Genomic DNA, 16,017 nt, shown 5'->3' with positions numbered 1-16,017 from the left:
GGAGGGCTGTGACCAGTGGTGTTCCACAGGGATCAGTGCTGGGACCTTTGCTCTTTGTAGTATATATAAATGATTTGGAGGAAAATGTAACTGGTCTGATTAGTAAGTTTGCAGACGACACAAAGGTTGGTGGAATTGCGGATAGCGATGAGGACTGTCTGAGGATACAGCAGGATTTAGATTGTCTGGAGACTTGGGCGGAGAGATGGCAGATGGAGTTTAATCCGGACAAATGTGAGGTAATGCATTTTGGAAGGGCTAATGCAGGTAGGGAATATACAGTGAATGGTAGAACCCTCAAGAGTATTGAAAGTCAAAGAGATCTAGGAGTACAGGTCCACAGGTCATTGAAAGGGGCAACACAGGTGGAGAAGGTAGTCAAGAAGGCATACGGCATGCTTGCCTTCATTGGCCGGGGCATTGAGTATAAGAATTGGCAAGTCATGTTGCAGCTGTATAGAACCTTAGTTAGGCCACACTTGGAGTATAGTGTTCAATTCTGGTCGCCACACTACCAGAAGGATGTGGAGGCTTTAGAGAGGGTGCAGAAGAGATTTACCAGAATGTTGCCTGGTATGGAGGGCATAAGCTATGAGGAGCGATTGAATAAACTCGGTTTGTTCTCACTGGAACGAAGGAGGTTGAGGGGCGACCTGATAGAGGTATACAAAATTATGAGGGGCATAGACAGAGTGGATAGTCAGAGGCTTTTCCCCAGGGTAGAGGGGTCAATTACTAGGGGGCATAGGTTTAAGGTGAGAGGGGCAAAGTTTAGAGTAGATGTACGAGGCAAGTTTTTTACGCAGAGGGTAGTGGGTGCCTGGAACTCACTACCGGAGGAGGTAGTGGAAGCAGGGACGATAGGGACATTTAAGGGGCATCTTGACAAATATATGAATAGGATGGGAATAGAAGGATACGGACCCAGGAAGTGTAGAAGATTGTAGTTTAGTCGGGCAGTATGGTCGGCACGGGCTTGGAGGGCCGAAGGGCCTGTTCCTGTGCTGTACATTTCTTTGTTCTTTGTTCTTTGTTGAAATATACAGCAAACACATTGGGTTGATTATGAACAAACATCTAACTTCCCACTTTAATTTGCCTCCCACCCTCTACACATACACAGACACAAGACAGACAAACACACAGGGGTGGAAAGGGGGGAAAAAACATAAATGGAATAGACAAGCGTCTTTGTTTGAGATGATGGTTCCTCGCTTTCTTCACAGTAAGCTTATCAATCACAATTTCCGTTTTGCAGCCTATACTGGTTTTCCTGCAGTTTTAAAAACACTGTATTCACACCTTTCCTGGAGAGGCAGAGACTTTGTTTCATCAAACCTTGCTTCCAGTTCTTGGTTCACCTCCAGGCCTCTGTAGTTTAGAAAATGAAGTACTCACAGGTAGCAGGCCTTCTGGAGAAAGATAGTCGATTCATACCAGCTTTTCTGGGGACATTTAGCAGATTCTAGACTTTGCCTGCACAGCCTGTAATGGTTCTCCTGTAAATAGACTCATCAAGGCCCTCTTCTGTTTTGAAACACAGCCTTTCTGGAGAAAACCAGAGAGAAGCGAATAGCAGAACTTCCTGGAGGCTGCCAGAAGTCTAACTGAAGCCAAATCGAAAGCCTCAGGACTCTGAAACATCCCACTGGGATAAGATCCAATCACCACCTGCTTCTGGGAAAAGTACAGCCATTCAATCCAATTCATTGGCCACCAGCCAAACCAACCAAATCGAATCCCAGCCTATTTCCTCTCACTGATGCCGGTCAGTCCACAATCCAGGTTTAAACCGCAGACTTCTGCTTGAATTAAAGGCACATCCATGAATCAAAAATATAACGGCAACATTAAAATAAAGGTGAAATATGGGAATAAACATGTAATAAGCAGGAAGGACCTGTAACATCTATAAGTTTATTAATTTTTCATGGAAGTAACAAGGAGGCTTGATTAAGGTAGAGTGTTTGATGCCATTTCCCTGGACTTCAGAATGGCTTTGAGAAGATCCCACATGGAATGTGGTCAAAAAAGGAAATGCACATGGAATCGAAGGGAGAGGAGCAAGTGAGATCCATAATTAACCCAGTGACAGGACATATAGAATAACAGTTGACAAGTGTTTTTCTGACTGGCAGATCGCTTCCAGCGAGTTTCTGGAATACCAGATCCCTTACCTTTCATGGTAAAGATCAATGATTTTGACCTAAATATTAGGAGCATGATTAAGTTGTCAGTGTTGTAGCTGTACTGGAACTGCTTGGCTAGCTGTACCACTAGCCAAGCTGTTCCATTACAGTGACCAAACTGACATGTGGAAAAATGTCCAGGTATGTCCTGTCTACAAAAGCAGGACAAATGCAACCTGGCAATTACTGATCCGTCAATCTACTCTCGATCAGCAGCAAATTGACATAAGTGTCATCAACAGTGTCACCAGCAAAGAAATAACCTCCTCACTGAAGCTCAATTTGGGTTCTGCCAGGGGGCCACTGCTGACCTCATTCCAGCCTTGGTCCAAACATGGATGTTATAACCTGCCTGCTTACCACAGGCTGGGGACTAATGGCAATCCCACAATCCTTAGAGAGTATGAGCTTCCCCAATGAGGCGGGGTGGAGAAATCATTAGCAGTGTCCCTGCATAAATAGAGCTGGCCAGTATGGAACTAGCTAGAGAGAGGAGTGAGCAGTAAGGGGGTACTGCTGTTGTATATATGCAATTGTAAATAGTCATTTCTTTCTATTCCACAAACACCTGCTGGATTCTTCGTGGCCCTCACAAAAATAGACAAAAAAGGTTAATTGAGAGATGAGGTGAGAGTGACTGCCCTTAACATCAGGGCAGCATTTGACCGAGTATGGCATCAAGGAATCCTAGCAAAACTGAAGTCAATGGGAATCAGAGGGAAACTTTCCACTGGTTGGAGTCATACCTCGCATAAAGGAAGATAGCTTTGATTGTTGGAGGTCAATCATCTCAGACCCAGGACATTGCTGCAGGAGTTCCTCGGGATAGTGTCCTTGGCAGGACCATTTTCACAATCAATAACCTTCCTCCCCATCAGAAGGTCACAAATGTGGATGTTCGCTGATGATTGCACAATATTCAGTACCTTTTGTGATTTCTCAGATACTAAAGCACTGTTTGTGTGCATTGGCAGTGGTTAGCATTGTTGCTTCACAGCGTCAGGGACCCGGGTTTGATTCCCGGTTTTTTCGTGTTTTTTCCCGTGTCTGCATGAGATTCCTCTGGGTGCTCCAGTTTCCTCCCACAAGTCCCAAAAGACGTGCTTCTTAGGTGAATTGGCATTCTGAATTCTCCTTCAGTGTACCCGGAGTGTGGCAACTAGGTGATTTTCACAGTAACTTCATTGCATTGTTAATGTAAGCCTACTTGTAACACTAATAAAGATTATTATTATGTTTGATAGTTTAGGCAGCACGATGGCATAGTGGTTAGCACTGCTGCCTCACAGCGCTAGGGACCCTGGTTCAATTCCGGCCTCAGGTGACTGTATGGAGTTTGCACTTTCGCCCATGTCTGCGGGGTTTCCTTCGAGTCCTCCGGTTTCCTCCCACAGTCCAAAGATATGCAGGTTAGGTGAATTGTCCATGCTAAATTGCCCCTTCGTATCCAAAAGGTTCGGTGGGGTTGCTGGGATAGGGTGGGGGTGTAGGCCTCGGTAAGGTGCTCTTTCTTAGGGGTGATACAAACTCAATTGGCTGAATGGTCTCCTCCTGCACTGTAGGGATTCTGTGATTTATTGTCCATATACAGCAAGACCCAGATGACATTTCAGTTTGGCTGATAAGTGGCGAGTATAATTCGTGCCACATAAGTGTCAGGCAACGGCAATGGAAACATGAGCAAAGCTAATGAACATCCCTTGACATTCAATGTGATTACCATTGCTGAAACACCCACTATCAACATCCTGGGGGACCATTGACCTGAAACCAAGATTAGTCATATAAATAGTGTGACTGCAAGAGCAGGTCAGAGACTGGGAAATCTGCGGTGAGTAATTAATTTCCTGACCCCCCAAAGCCATTCCACAAGACACAAGTCAGGTGTGTGGTAGAATACTTTCCATGGGAGGAGGTATTGTCGTTGGACGAGTAATCCAGAGACCGGTGTCATGTTCTGGGCAGCTGAGTTTGAATCCCACCATGGCAGGTGGTGAAATTGGAATTCAATTTTTAAACATCTAGACTCGTTTACTAATGTCCTTTATGGGAGGAAATCTGTCATTTTTACCTGGTCTGGCTGACATGTGACTCCAGATCCACAGCAATATAGCTGACTCTTGAATGCCACTCCGTTCATTCGGGAGGCAGAAGGGGTCATAGATAGCAGCTTCAGGGAATTAGTTACACCAAAGATTGGAGATAGGTGGGTAACTGTAAGAGGGACTGGGAAAAAGCCGTCAGTGCAGGGATCCCCTGCGGTCGTTCCCCTGAGAAACAAGTATACCGCTTTGGATACTTGTGGGGGTGGGGGGGGGGACTTACCAGGGGTAAGCCATGGGGTACGGGCCTCTGGCACGGAGTCTGTCCCTGTTGCTCAGAAGGGAAGGGGGGAGAGGAGCAGAGCATTAGTAATTGGGGACTCTATAGTCAGGGGCACAGATAGGAGATTTTGTGGGAGCGTGAGAGACTCACGTTTGGTATGTTGCCTCCCAGGTGCAAGGGTACGTGATGTCTCGGATCGTGTTTTCCGGGTCCTTAGGGGGGGAGGGGGAGCAGCCCCAAGTCGTGGTCCACATTGGCACTAATGACATAGGTAGGAAAGGGGACAAGGATGTCAGGCAGGCTTTCAGGGAGCTAGGATGGAAGCTCAGAACTAGAACAAACAGAGTTGTTATCTCTGGGTTGTTGCCCGTGCCACGTGATAGTGAGATGAGGAATAGGGAGAGAGAGCATTTAAACACGTGGCTACAGGGATGGTGCAGGCGGGAGGGATTCAGATTTCTGGATAACTGGGGCTCTTTCTGGGGAAGGTGGGACCTCTACAGACAGGATGGTCTACATCTGAACCTGAGGGGCACAAATATCCTGGGGGGGGAGATTTGTTAGTGCTCTTTGGGGGGGTTTAAACTAATGCAGCAGGGGCATGGGAACCTGGATTGTAGGTTTTAGGGTAAGGGAGAATGAGAGTATAGAGGTCAGGAGCACAGATTTGACGTCGCAGGAGGGGGCCAGTGTTCAGGTAGGTGGTTTGAAGTGTGTCTACTTCAATGCCAGGAGTATACGAAACAAGGTAGGGGAACTGGCAGCATGGGTTGGTACCTGGGACTTCGATGTTGTGGCCATTTCGGAGACATGGATAGAGCAGGGACAGGAATGGATGTTGCAGGTTCCGGGGTTTAGGTGTTTTAGTAAGCTCAGAGAAGGAGGCAAAAGAGGGGGAGGTGTGGCGCTGCTAGTCAAGAGCAGTATTACGGTGGCGGAGAGGATGCTAGATGGGGACTCTTCTTCCGAGGTAGTATGGGCTGAAGTTAGAAACAGGAAAGGAGAGGTCACCCTGTTGGGAGTTTTTTATAGGCCTCCTAATAGTTCTAGGGATGTAGAGGAAAGGATGGCGAAGATGATTCTGGATAAGAGCGAAAGTAACAGGGTAGTTATTATGGGAGACTTTAACTTTCCAAATATTGACTGGAAAAGATATAGTTCGAGTACAATAGATGGGTCGTTTTTTGTACAGTGTGTGCAGGAGGGTTTCCTGAAACAATATGTTGACAGGCCAACAAGAGGCGAGGCCACGTTGGATTTGGTTTTGGGTAATGAACCAGGCCAGGTGTTGGATTTGGAGGTAGGAGAGCACTTTGGGGACAGTGACCACAATTCGGTGACGTTTACGTTAATGATGGAAAGGGATAAGTATACACCGCAGGGCAAGAGTTATAGCTGGGGGAAGGGCAATTATGATGCCATTAGACGTGACTTGGGGGGGATAAGGTGGAGAAGTAGGCTGCAAGTGTTGGGCACACTGGATAAGTGGGGCTTGTTCAAGGATCAGCTACTGCGTGTTCTTGATAAGTATGTACCGGTCAGGCAGGGAGGAAGGCGTCGAGCGAGGGAACCGTGGTTTACCAAGGAAGTGGAATCTCTTGTTAAGAGGAAGAAGGAGGCCTATGTGAAGATGAGGTGTGAAGTTTCAGTTGGGGCGATGGATAGTTACAAGGTAGCGAGGAAGGATCTAAAGAGAGAGCTAAGACGAGCAAGGAGAGGACATGAGAAGTATTTGGCAGGAAGGATCAAGGAAAACCCAAAAGCTTTCTATAGGTATGTCAGGAATAAGCGAATGACTAGGGAAAGAGTAGGACCAGTCAAGAACAGGGATGGGAAATTGTGTGTGGAGTCTGAAGAGATAGGCGAGATACTAAATGAATATTTTTCGTCAGTATTCACTCAGGAAAAAGATAATGTTGTGGAGGAGAATGCTGAGCCCCAGGCTAATAGAATAGATGGCATTGAGGTACGTAGGGAAGAGGTGTTGGCAATTCTGGACAGGCTGAAAATAGATAAGTCCCCGGGACCTAATGGGATTTATCCTAGGATTCTCTGGGAGGCCAGGGAAGAGATTGCTGGACCTTTGGCTTTGATTTTTAAACAAAGAACAAAGAACAAAGAAATGTACAGCACAGGAACAGGCCCTTCGGCCCTCCAAGCCCGTGCCGACCATACTGCCCGACTAAACTACAATCTTCTACACTTCCTGGGTCCGTATCCTTCTATTCCCATCCTATTCATATATTTGTCAAGATGCCCCTTAAATGTCCCTATCGTCCCTGCCTCCACTACCTCCTCCGGTAGTGAGTTCCAGGCACCCACTACCCTCTGCGTAAAAAACTTGCCTCGTACATCTACTCTAAACTTTGCCCCTCTCACCTTAAACCTATGCCCCCTAGTAATTGACCCCTCTACCCTGGGGAAAAGCCTCTGACTATCCACTCTGTCTATGCCCCTCATAATTTTGTATACCTCTATCAGGTCGCCCCTCAACCTCCTTCGTTCCAGTGAGAACAAACCGAGTTTATTCAATCGCTCCTCATAGCTTATGCCCTCCATACCAGGCAACATTCTGGTAAATCTCTTCTGCACCCTCTCTAAAGCCTCCACATCCTTCTGGTAGTGTGGCGACCAGAATTGAACACTATACTCCAAGTGTGGCCTAACTAAGGTTCTATACAGCTGCAACATGACTTGCCAATTCTTATACTCAATGCCCCGGCCAATGAAGGCAAGCATGCTGTATGCCTTCTTGACTACCTTCTCCACCTGTGTTGCCCCTTTCAATGACCTGTGGACCTGTACTCCTAGATCTCTTTGACTTTCAATACTCTTGAGGGTTCTACCATTCACTGTATATTCCCTACCTGCATTAGCCCTTCCAAAATGCATTACCTCACATTTGTCCAGGTTAAACTCCATCTGCCATCTCTCCGCCCAAGTCTCCAGACAATCTAAATCCTGCTGTATCCTCAGACAGTCCTCATCGCTATCCGCAATTCCACCAACCTTTGTGTCGTCTGCAAACTTACTAATCAGACCAGTTACATTTTCCTCCAAATCATTTATATATACTACAAAGAGCAAAGGTCCCAGCACTGATCCCTGTGGAACACCACTGGTCACAGCCCTCCAATTAGAAAAGCATCCCTCCATTGCTACCCTCTGCCTTCTATGGCCTAGCCAGTTCTGTATCCACCTTGCCAGTTCACCCCTGATCCCGTGTGACTTCACCTTTTGTACTAGTCTACCATGAGGGACCTTGTCAAAGGCCTTCCTGAAGTCCATATAGACAACATCTACTGCCCTACCTGCATCAATCATCTTAGTGACCTCCTCGAAAAACTCTATCAAGTTAGTGAGACACGACCTCCCCTTCACAAAACCGTGCTGCCTCTCACTAATACGTCCATTTGCTTCCAAATGGGAGTAGATCCTGTCTCTAAGAATTCTCTCCAGTAATTTCCCTACCACTGAAGTAAGGCTCACCGGCCTGTAGTTCCCGGGATTATCCCTGCCACCCTTCTTAAACAGAGGAACAACATTGGCTATTCTCCAGTCCTCCGGGACATCCCCTGAAGACAGCGAGGATCCAAAGATTTCTGTCAAGGCCTCAGCAATTTCCTCTCCAGCCTCCTTCAGTATTCTGGGGTAGATCCCATCCGGCCCTGGGGACTTATCTACCTTAATATTTTTTAAGACACCCAACACCTCGTCTTTTTGGATCACAATGTGACCCAGGCTATCTACACCCCCTTCTCCAGACTCAACATCTACCAATTCCTTCTCTTTGGTGAATACTGATGCAAAGTATTCATTTAGTACCTCGCCCATTTCCTCTGGCTCCACACATAGATTCCCTTGCCTATCCTTCAGTGGGCCAACCCTTTCCCTGGCTACCCTCTTGCTTTTTATGTAAGTGTAAAAAGCCTTGGGATTTTCCTTAACCCTATTTGCCAATGACTTTTCATGACCCCTTCTAGCCCTCCTGACTCCTTGCTTAAGTTCCTTCCTACTTTCCTTATATGCCACACAGGCTTCGTCTGTTCCCAGCCTTTTAGCCCTGACAAATGCCTCCTTTTTCTTTTTGACGAGGCCTACAATATCACTCGTCATCCAAGGTTCCCGAAAATTGCCGTATTTATCTTTCTTCCTCACAGGAACATGCCTGTCCTGTATTCCTTTCAACTGACACTTGAAAGCCTCCCACATGTCAGATGTTGATTTGCCCTCAAACATCCGCCCCCAATCTATGTTCTTCAGTTCCCGCCTAATATTGTTATAATTAGCCTTCCCCCAATTTAGCACATTCATCCTCGGACCACTCTTATCCTTGTCCACCAGTACTTTAAAACTTACTGAATTGTGGTCACTGTTACCGAAATGCTCCCCTACTGAAACATCTACCACCTGGCCGGGCTCATTCCCCAATACCAGGTCCAGTACCGCCCCTTCCCTAGTTGGACTGTTTACATATTGTTTTAAGAAGCCCTCCTGGATGCTCCTTACAAACTCTGCCCCGTCTAAGCCCCTGGCACTAAGTGAGTCCCAGTCAATATTGGGGAAGTTGAAGTCTCCCATCACCACAACCCTGTTGTTTTTACTCTTTTCCAAAATCTGTCTACCTATCTGCTCCTCTATCTCCCGCTGGCTGTTGGGAGGCCTGTAGTATACCCCCAACATTGTGACTGCACCCTTCTTATTCCTGATCTCTACCCATATAGCCTCACTGCCCTCTGAGGTGTCCTCTCGCTGTATAGCTGTGATACTCTCCTGAACAAGTAGCGCAACTCCGCCTCCCCTTTTACATCCCCCTCTATCCCGCCTGAAACATCTAAATCCTGGAACGTTTAGCTGCCAATCCTGCCCTTCCCTCAACCAGGTCTCTGTAATGGCAACAACATCATAGTTCCAAGTAGTAATCCAAGCTCTAAGTTCATCTGCCTTACCCGTAATGCTCCTTGCATTAAAACATATGCACTTCAGGCCACCAGACCCGCTGTGTTCAGCAACTTCTCCCCGTCTGCTCTGCCTCAGAGCCACACTGTCCCTATTCCCTAGTTCTCCCTCAATGCTCTCACCTTCTGTCCTATTGCTCCCGTGCCCACCCCCCTGGCATACTAGTTTAAACCCTCCCGTGTGACACTAGCAAATCTCGCGGCCAGGATATTTATGCCTCTCCGGTTTAGATGCAACCCGTCCATCTTATACAGGTCACACCTGCCCCGGAAGAGCTCCCAGTGGTCCAGATAACAGAAACCCTCCCTCCTACACCAGCTGTTTAGCCACGTGTTTGTCTGCTCTATCTTCCTATTTCTAGCCTCACTGGCACGTGGCACAGGGAGTAATCCCGAGATTACAACCCTCGAGGTCCTGTCTTTTAACTTTCTGCCTAGCTCCCTGAACTCCTGCTGCAGGACCTCATGCCCCTTCCTGCCTATGTCGTTAGTACCAATATGTACAACGACCTCTGCCTGTTTACCCTCCCCCTTCAGGATTCCCTCTACCCGTTCGGAGACATCCTGGACCCTGGCACCAGGGAGGCAACATACCATCCTGGAGTCTCTTTCACGTCCACAGAAGCGCCTATCTGTGCCCCTGACTATAGAGTCCCCTATAACTATTACTCTTCTGCGCTTTGACCCTCCCTTCTGAACATCAGAGCCAGCCGTGGTGCCACTGCTCTGGCTGCTGCTGTTTTCCCCTGATAGGCTATCCCCCCCCCCGACAGTATCCAAAGGGGTATATCTGTTCGAGAGGGGGACAACCACAGGGGATTCCTGCACTGACTGGCTGCCCTTTCTGGTGGTCACCCATTTCTCTGCCTGCACCTTGGGTGTGACCACACTTACATAACTGCGATCTATGACGCTTTCCGCCACCTGCATGCTCCTAAGTGCATCCAATTGCTGCTCCAACCGAACCATGCGGTCTGTGAGGAGCTGCAGTTGGGTGCACTTTCTGCAGATGAAGCCATCCGGGACGCTGGAAGCCTCCCGGACCTGCCACATCTCACAGTCAGAGCACAGCACCCCTCTAACTGACATTGCGTCAATTAATTAAAATTAAAATTTGTCTTTTTTTTTTTTTAAATACTTTTTTTTTTAAATTACAAAGTTACTGTCAACTATCTGTTTCCTAGCACTAGATTTCTAATAGAAATGCGATAGCTAACTATAATATTCTCCGATCTCTGGCTTAGATATCCTCTAAATTATAATTAAGTTATTATATGTTTAATTAGTTCCCAAATACTCAAAAAAATTTAGGTTAGAATCCCAACCAGCCACTCAGGTCACAGCTTTTCTGTGATGTCACTTCAGTTTCCCCCCGACACACACAATTTGAAAAAAAGGTATAAAAGTAAAAATCACTTGCTTACCTTCTGAGATGTTCTCAGGTTCTCTCGCTGACAGAGACTGCTCCTCCACCTCCAATCCTTGACCTGCACAATGCTAATAATATAATAATATAATATGGCACTTACCTTACACCAATGGGTCTTATTATTAGGTTAGAGGAGGAGGGTGGGTGGGAAACACTACACGTGTAGTGTCTCGGGTTTCCTCTCCACCAGAATTTATTGGTGGGGGGGGGGGGGAACTTGCCAGAGGTCGAACTTCCGGTTCCCGCCGAAATCCAAAGGGCTGCTCCTGTAAAGGTAAGTGGTTTTAAACTCACTACTCACCTCCCAGAAGGCCCCTGCGCACCGCTGCCGCCGAAATCCAAAGGGCTGCTCCTGTAAAGGTAAGTGGTTTTAAACTCACTACTCACCTCCCAGAAGGCCCCTGCGCACCGCTGCCGCCGAAATCCAAAGATTTTTATGTCATCATTGGCTACAGGAATAGTGCCAGAGGACTGGAGGACAGCAAATGTGGTCCCTTTGTTCAAAATGGGGAGCAGAGACAACCCCGGCAACTATAGACCGGTGAGCCTCACGTCTGTAGTGGGTAAAGTCTTGGAGGGGATTATAAGAGACAAGATTTATAATCATCTAGATAGGAATAATATGATCAGGGATAGTCAGCATGGCTTTGTGAAGGGTAGGTCATGCCTCACAAACCTTATTGAGTTTTTTGAGAAGGTGACTGAACAGGTAGATGAGGGTAGAGCAGTTGATGTGGTGTATATGGATTTCAGCAAAGCGTTTGATAAGGTTCCCCACGGTAGGCTATTGCAGAAAATACGGAGGCTGGGGATTGAGGGTGATTTAGAGATGTGGATCAGAAATTGGCTAGCTGAAAGAAGACAGAGGGTGGTGGTTGATGGGAAATGTTCAGAATGGAGTACAGTCACAAGTGGAGTACCACAAGGATCTGTTCTGGGGCCGTTGCTGTTTGTCATTTTTATCAATGACCTAGAGGAAGGCGCAGAAGGGTGGGTGAGTAAATTTGCAGACGATACTAAAGTCGGTGGTGTTGTCGATAGTGTGGAAGGATGTAGCAGGTTACAGAGGGATCTAGATAAGCTGCAGAGCTGGGCTGAGAGGTGGCAAATGGAGTTTAATGTAGAGAAGTGTGAGGTGATTCACTTTGGAAGGAATAACAGGAATGCGGAATATTTGGCTAATGGTAAAGTTCTTGAAAGTGTGGATGAGCAGAGGGATCTAGGTGTCCATGTACATAGATCCCTGAAAGTTGCCACCCAGGTTGATAGGGTTGTGAAGAAGGCCTATGGAGTGTTGGCCTTTATTGGTAGAGGGATTGAGTTCCGGAGTCGGGAGGTCATGTTGCAGCTGTACAGAACTCTGGTACGGCCGCATTTGGAGTATTGCGTACAGTTCTGGTCACCGCATTATAGGAAGGACGTGGAGGCTTTGGAGCGGGTGCAGAGGAGATTTACCAGGATGTTGCCTGGTATGGAGGGAAAATCTTATGAGGAAAGGCTGATGGACTCGAGGTTGTTTTCGTTGGAGAGAAGAAGGTTAAGAGGAGACTTAATAGAGGCATACAAAATGATCAGGGGGTTGGATAGGGTGGACAGTGAGAGCCTTCTCCCGCGGATGGAAATGGCTGGCACGAGGGGACATAACTTTAAACTGAGGGGTAATAGATATAGGACAGAGGTCAGAGGTAGGTTCTTTACGCAAAGAGTAGTGAGGCCGTGGAATGCCCTACCTGCTACAGTAGTGAACTCGCCAACATTGAGGGCATTTAAAAGTTTATTGGATAAACATATGGATGATAATGGCACAGTGTAGGTTAGATGGCTTTTGTTTCGATGCAACATCGTGGGCCGAAGGGCCTGTACTGCGCTGTATTGTTCTATGTTCTATGTTCAAGGGCAAATAGGAATGAGCAACAAATGCTGGCCTTACCAGCGACACCCACAACATTCAAGAAGCTCCCTCCATTCAGCAAAAGGTTTTCTGCTTGATTGGCACCCTGTCCACCATCGTAAACATTTACACCCTCCACCATTGACGCACAGTGGCAGCAGTGTGTACCATCTGTATGCACCATCTGCATGATGCATTGCAGCACTTGATAAGCATCTCCTTTGACAGCACCTCAAATACCCATTGCCTCTACAACCTAGGAGAGCAAGAGTAACAGTTACATGAGAACATCACCACCTGCATGTCCCCTTCCAAGTCACACACCATCCTGACTTGGAACTATATCTCCCTTCATTCATTATTGCTGGATCAATATTATGTAACACCATATGGACTGCAGCAGTTCAAGAAGGCAACTCACCACCACCTTCCCAAGGACAATTAGGATGCAAAATGGGAATGTTGGTCAGGTGGGAGGAAAGTGGCATCTGGTATTTGATCTGAAGAAATGTGAAGTTATGCATTTGAGGATGGTAAACCAGGCAAGGGGGTACATAATAAATGGTCAGATACTGTGAAAAGGTCAAAAAAACAGACAGACATTGGTGTGCATATCTACAGATCCTGAAACAGATAAATAAGATTGTCAAGAAAGCATTTAGGATACTTCCCATTATTAGTCAAGGCACAGAAAGTTGGAACAGGGAATTCTGCTTGAACTATATAAAACATTAATTACGCCACAGCTAGTATATCAGGTGCAGTTATAGTCACCACATTATAGGAAGGATGCTACTGCACTATAGCTTGTTCAAAGGAGATATAAGAACATAAGAACTAGGAGCAGGAGTAGGCCATCTGGCCCCTCGAGCCTGCTCTGCCATTCAATGAGATCATGGCTCCACTTTCCGGCCCGAACACCATAACCCTTAATCCCATTATACTTCAAAAAACTATCTATCTTTATCTGAAAAACATTGAATGAAGGAGCCTCTACTGCTTCACTGGGCAAGGAATTCCATAGATTCACAACCCTTTGGGTGAAGAAGTTCCTCCTAAACTCAGTCCTAAATCTTGCTGCAGCACGGTAGCATTGTGGATAGCACAACTGCTTCACAGCTCCAGGGTCCCAGGTTCGATTCCGGCTTGGGTCACTGTCTGTGCGGAGTCTGCACATCCTCCCCGTGTGTGCATGGGTTTCCTCCGGGTGCTCCAGTTTCCTCCCACAGTCCAAAGATGTGCAGGTTAGGTGGATTGGCCATGATAAATTGCCCTTAGTGTCCAAAATTGCCCTTAGTGTTGTGTGGGGTTGCTGGGTTATGGGGATAGGGTGGAGGTGTTGACCTTGGGTAGGGTGCTCTTTCTAACAGCCTGTGCAGACTCGATGGGCCGAATGGTCTCCTTCTGCACTGTAGATTCTATGATAATCTATGATAAATCTACTTCCCCTTATTTTGAGGCTATGCCGCCTAGTTCCTCACCCGCCAGTGGAAACAACCTGCCCGCATCTATCCTATCTATTCCCTTCATAATTTTATATGTTTCTATAAGATCCCCCATCAGCCTTCTAAATTCCAACAAATACAGTCCCAGTCTACTCAACCTCGCCTCGTAATCCAACCCATTCAGCTCTGGGATTAACCTAGTGAATCTCCTCTGCACACCCTCCAGTGCCAGTACGTCCTTTCTCAAGTAAGGAGACCAAACCTGAACACAATACTCCAGATGTGGCCTCACGAACACCTTATACAATTGCAGCATAACCTTCCTAGTCTTAAAATCCATCCCTCTAGCAATGAAGGACAAAATTTAATTTGCCTTCTTAATCACCTGTTGCACCTGGAAACCAACTTTTTGCGACTCATTCACTAGCACACCCAGGTCTCTCTGCACAGCAGCATGTTTTAATATTTTATCATTTAAATAATAATCCCTTTTGCTGTTATTCCTACCAAAATGGATAATCTCACATTTGTCAACATTGTATTCCATCTGCCAGACCCTAGCCCATTCACTTAACCTATCCAAATCTCTCTGCAGACTTCCAGTATCCTCCGCACTGTTTGCTTTGCCACTGATCTTAGTGTCACCTGCAAAGTTGGAGACATTGCCCTTGGTCCCCAACTCTATGAAAATTGTGAACAGTTGTGGGCCCAACACTGATCCCTGAGGGACATCACTAGCTACTGATTGCAAACCAGAGAAACACCCATTAATCCCCATTCTTTGCTTTCTATTAATTAACCAATCCTCTATCCATGCTACTACTTTCCCCTTAATGCCATGCATCTTTATCTTATGCAGCAACCTTTTGTGTGGCACCTTGTCAAAGGCTTTCTGGAAATCCAGATATACCACATCCATTGGCTCCCCGGTTTCTACCGCACTGGTAATGTCCTCAAAAAATTCCACTAAATTAGTTAGGCACGACCTGCCCTTTATGAACCCATGCTGCGTCTGCCCAAAGGGACAATTTCCATCCAGGTGCCTCGCTATTTCTTCCTTGATGATAGATTCCAGCATCTTCCCTACGACCGAAGTTAAGCTCACTGGCCTATAATTACCCGCTTTCTTCCCACCTCCTTTTTTAAAGTGGTGTCATGTTTGCTAATTTCCAATCCGCCGGGACCACCCCAGAGTCCAGTGAATTTTGGTAAATTATCACGAATGCATTTGCAATTTCTCTAGCCATCTCTTTTAGCACTCTGGGATGCATTCCGTCAGGGCCAGGAGACTTGTCTACCTTTAGCCCCATTAGCTTGCCCATCACTACCGCCTTGGTGATAACAATCCTCTCAAGGTCCTCACCTGTCATAGCCTCATTTCTATCAGTCACTGGCATGTTTATTTGTATCTTCCACTGTGAAGACCGACCCAAAAAACCTGTTCAGTTCCTCAGCCATTTCCTCATCTCCCATTATTAAATCTCCCTTCTCATCCCCTAAAGGACCAATATTTACCTTAGCCACTCTTCTTGTTTTATATATTTGTAGAAACTTTTACTATCTGTTTTTATATTCTGAGCAAGTTTACTCTCATAATCTATCGTACTCTTCTTTATAACTTTTTTAGTAGCTTTCTGTTGCCCCCTAAAGATTTCCCAGTCCTCTAGTTTCCCACTAATCTTTGCCACGTTGTATGCTTTTTCCTTCAATTTGATACTCTCCCTTATTTTCTTAGATATCCACGATCGATTTTCCCTCTTTCTACCGTCCCTCCTTTTTG

This window comes from Scyliorhinus torazame, chromosome 2, assembly GCF_047496885.1.
Source record: "Scyliorhinus torazame isolate Kashiwa2021f chromosome 2, sScyTor2.1, whole genome shotgun sequence".
Lineage (NCBI taxonomy): Eukaryota > Metazoa > Chordata > Chondrichthyes > Carcharhiniformes > Scyliorhinidae > Scyliorhinus > Scyliorhinus torazame.
This window is presented reverse-complemented; position numbering follows the sequence as displayed.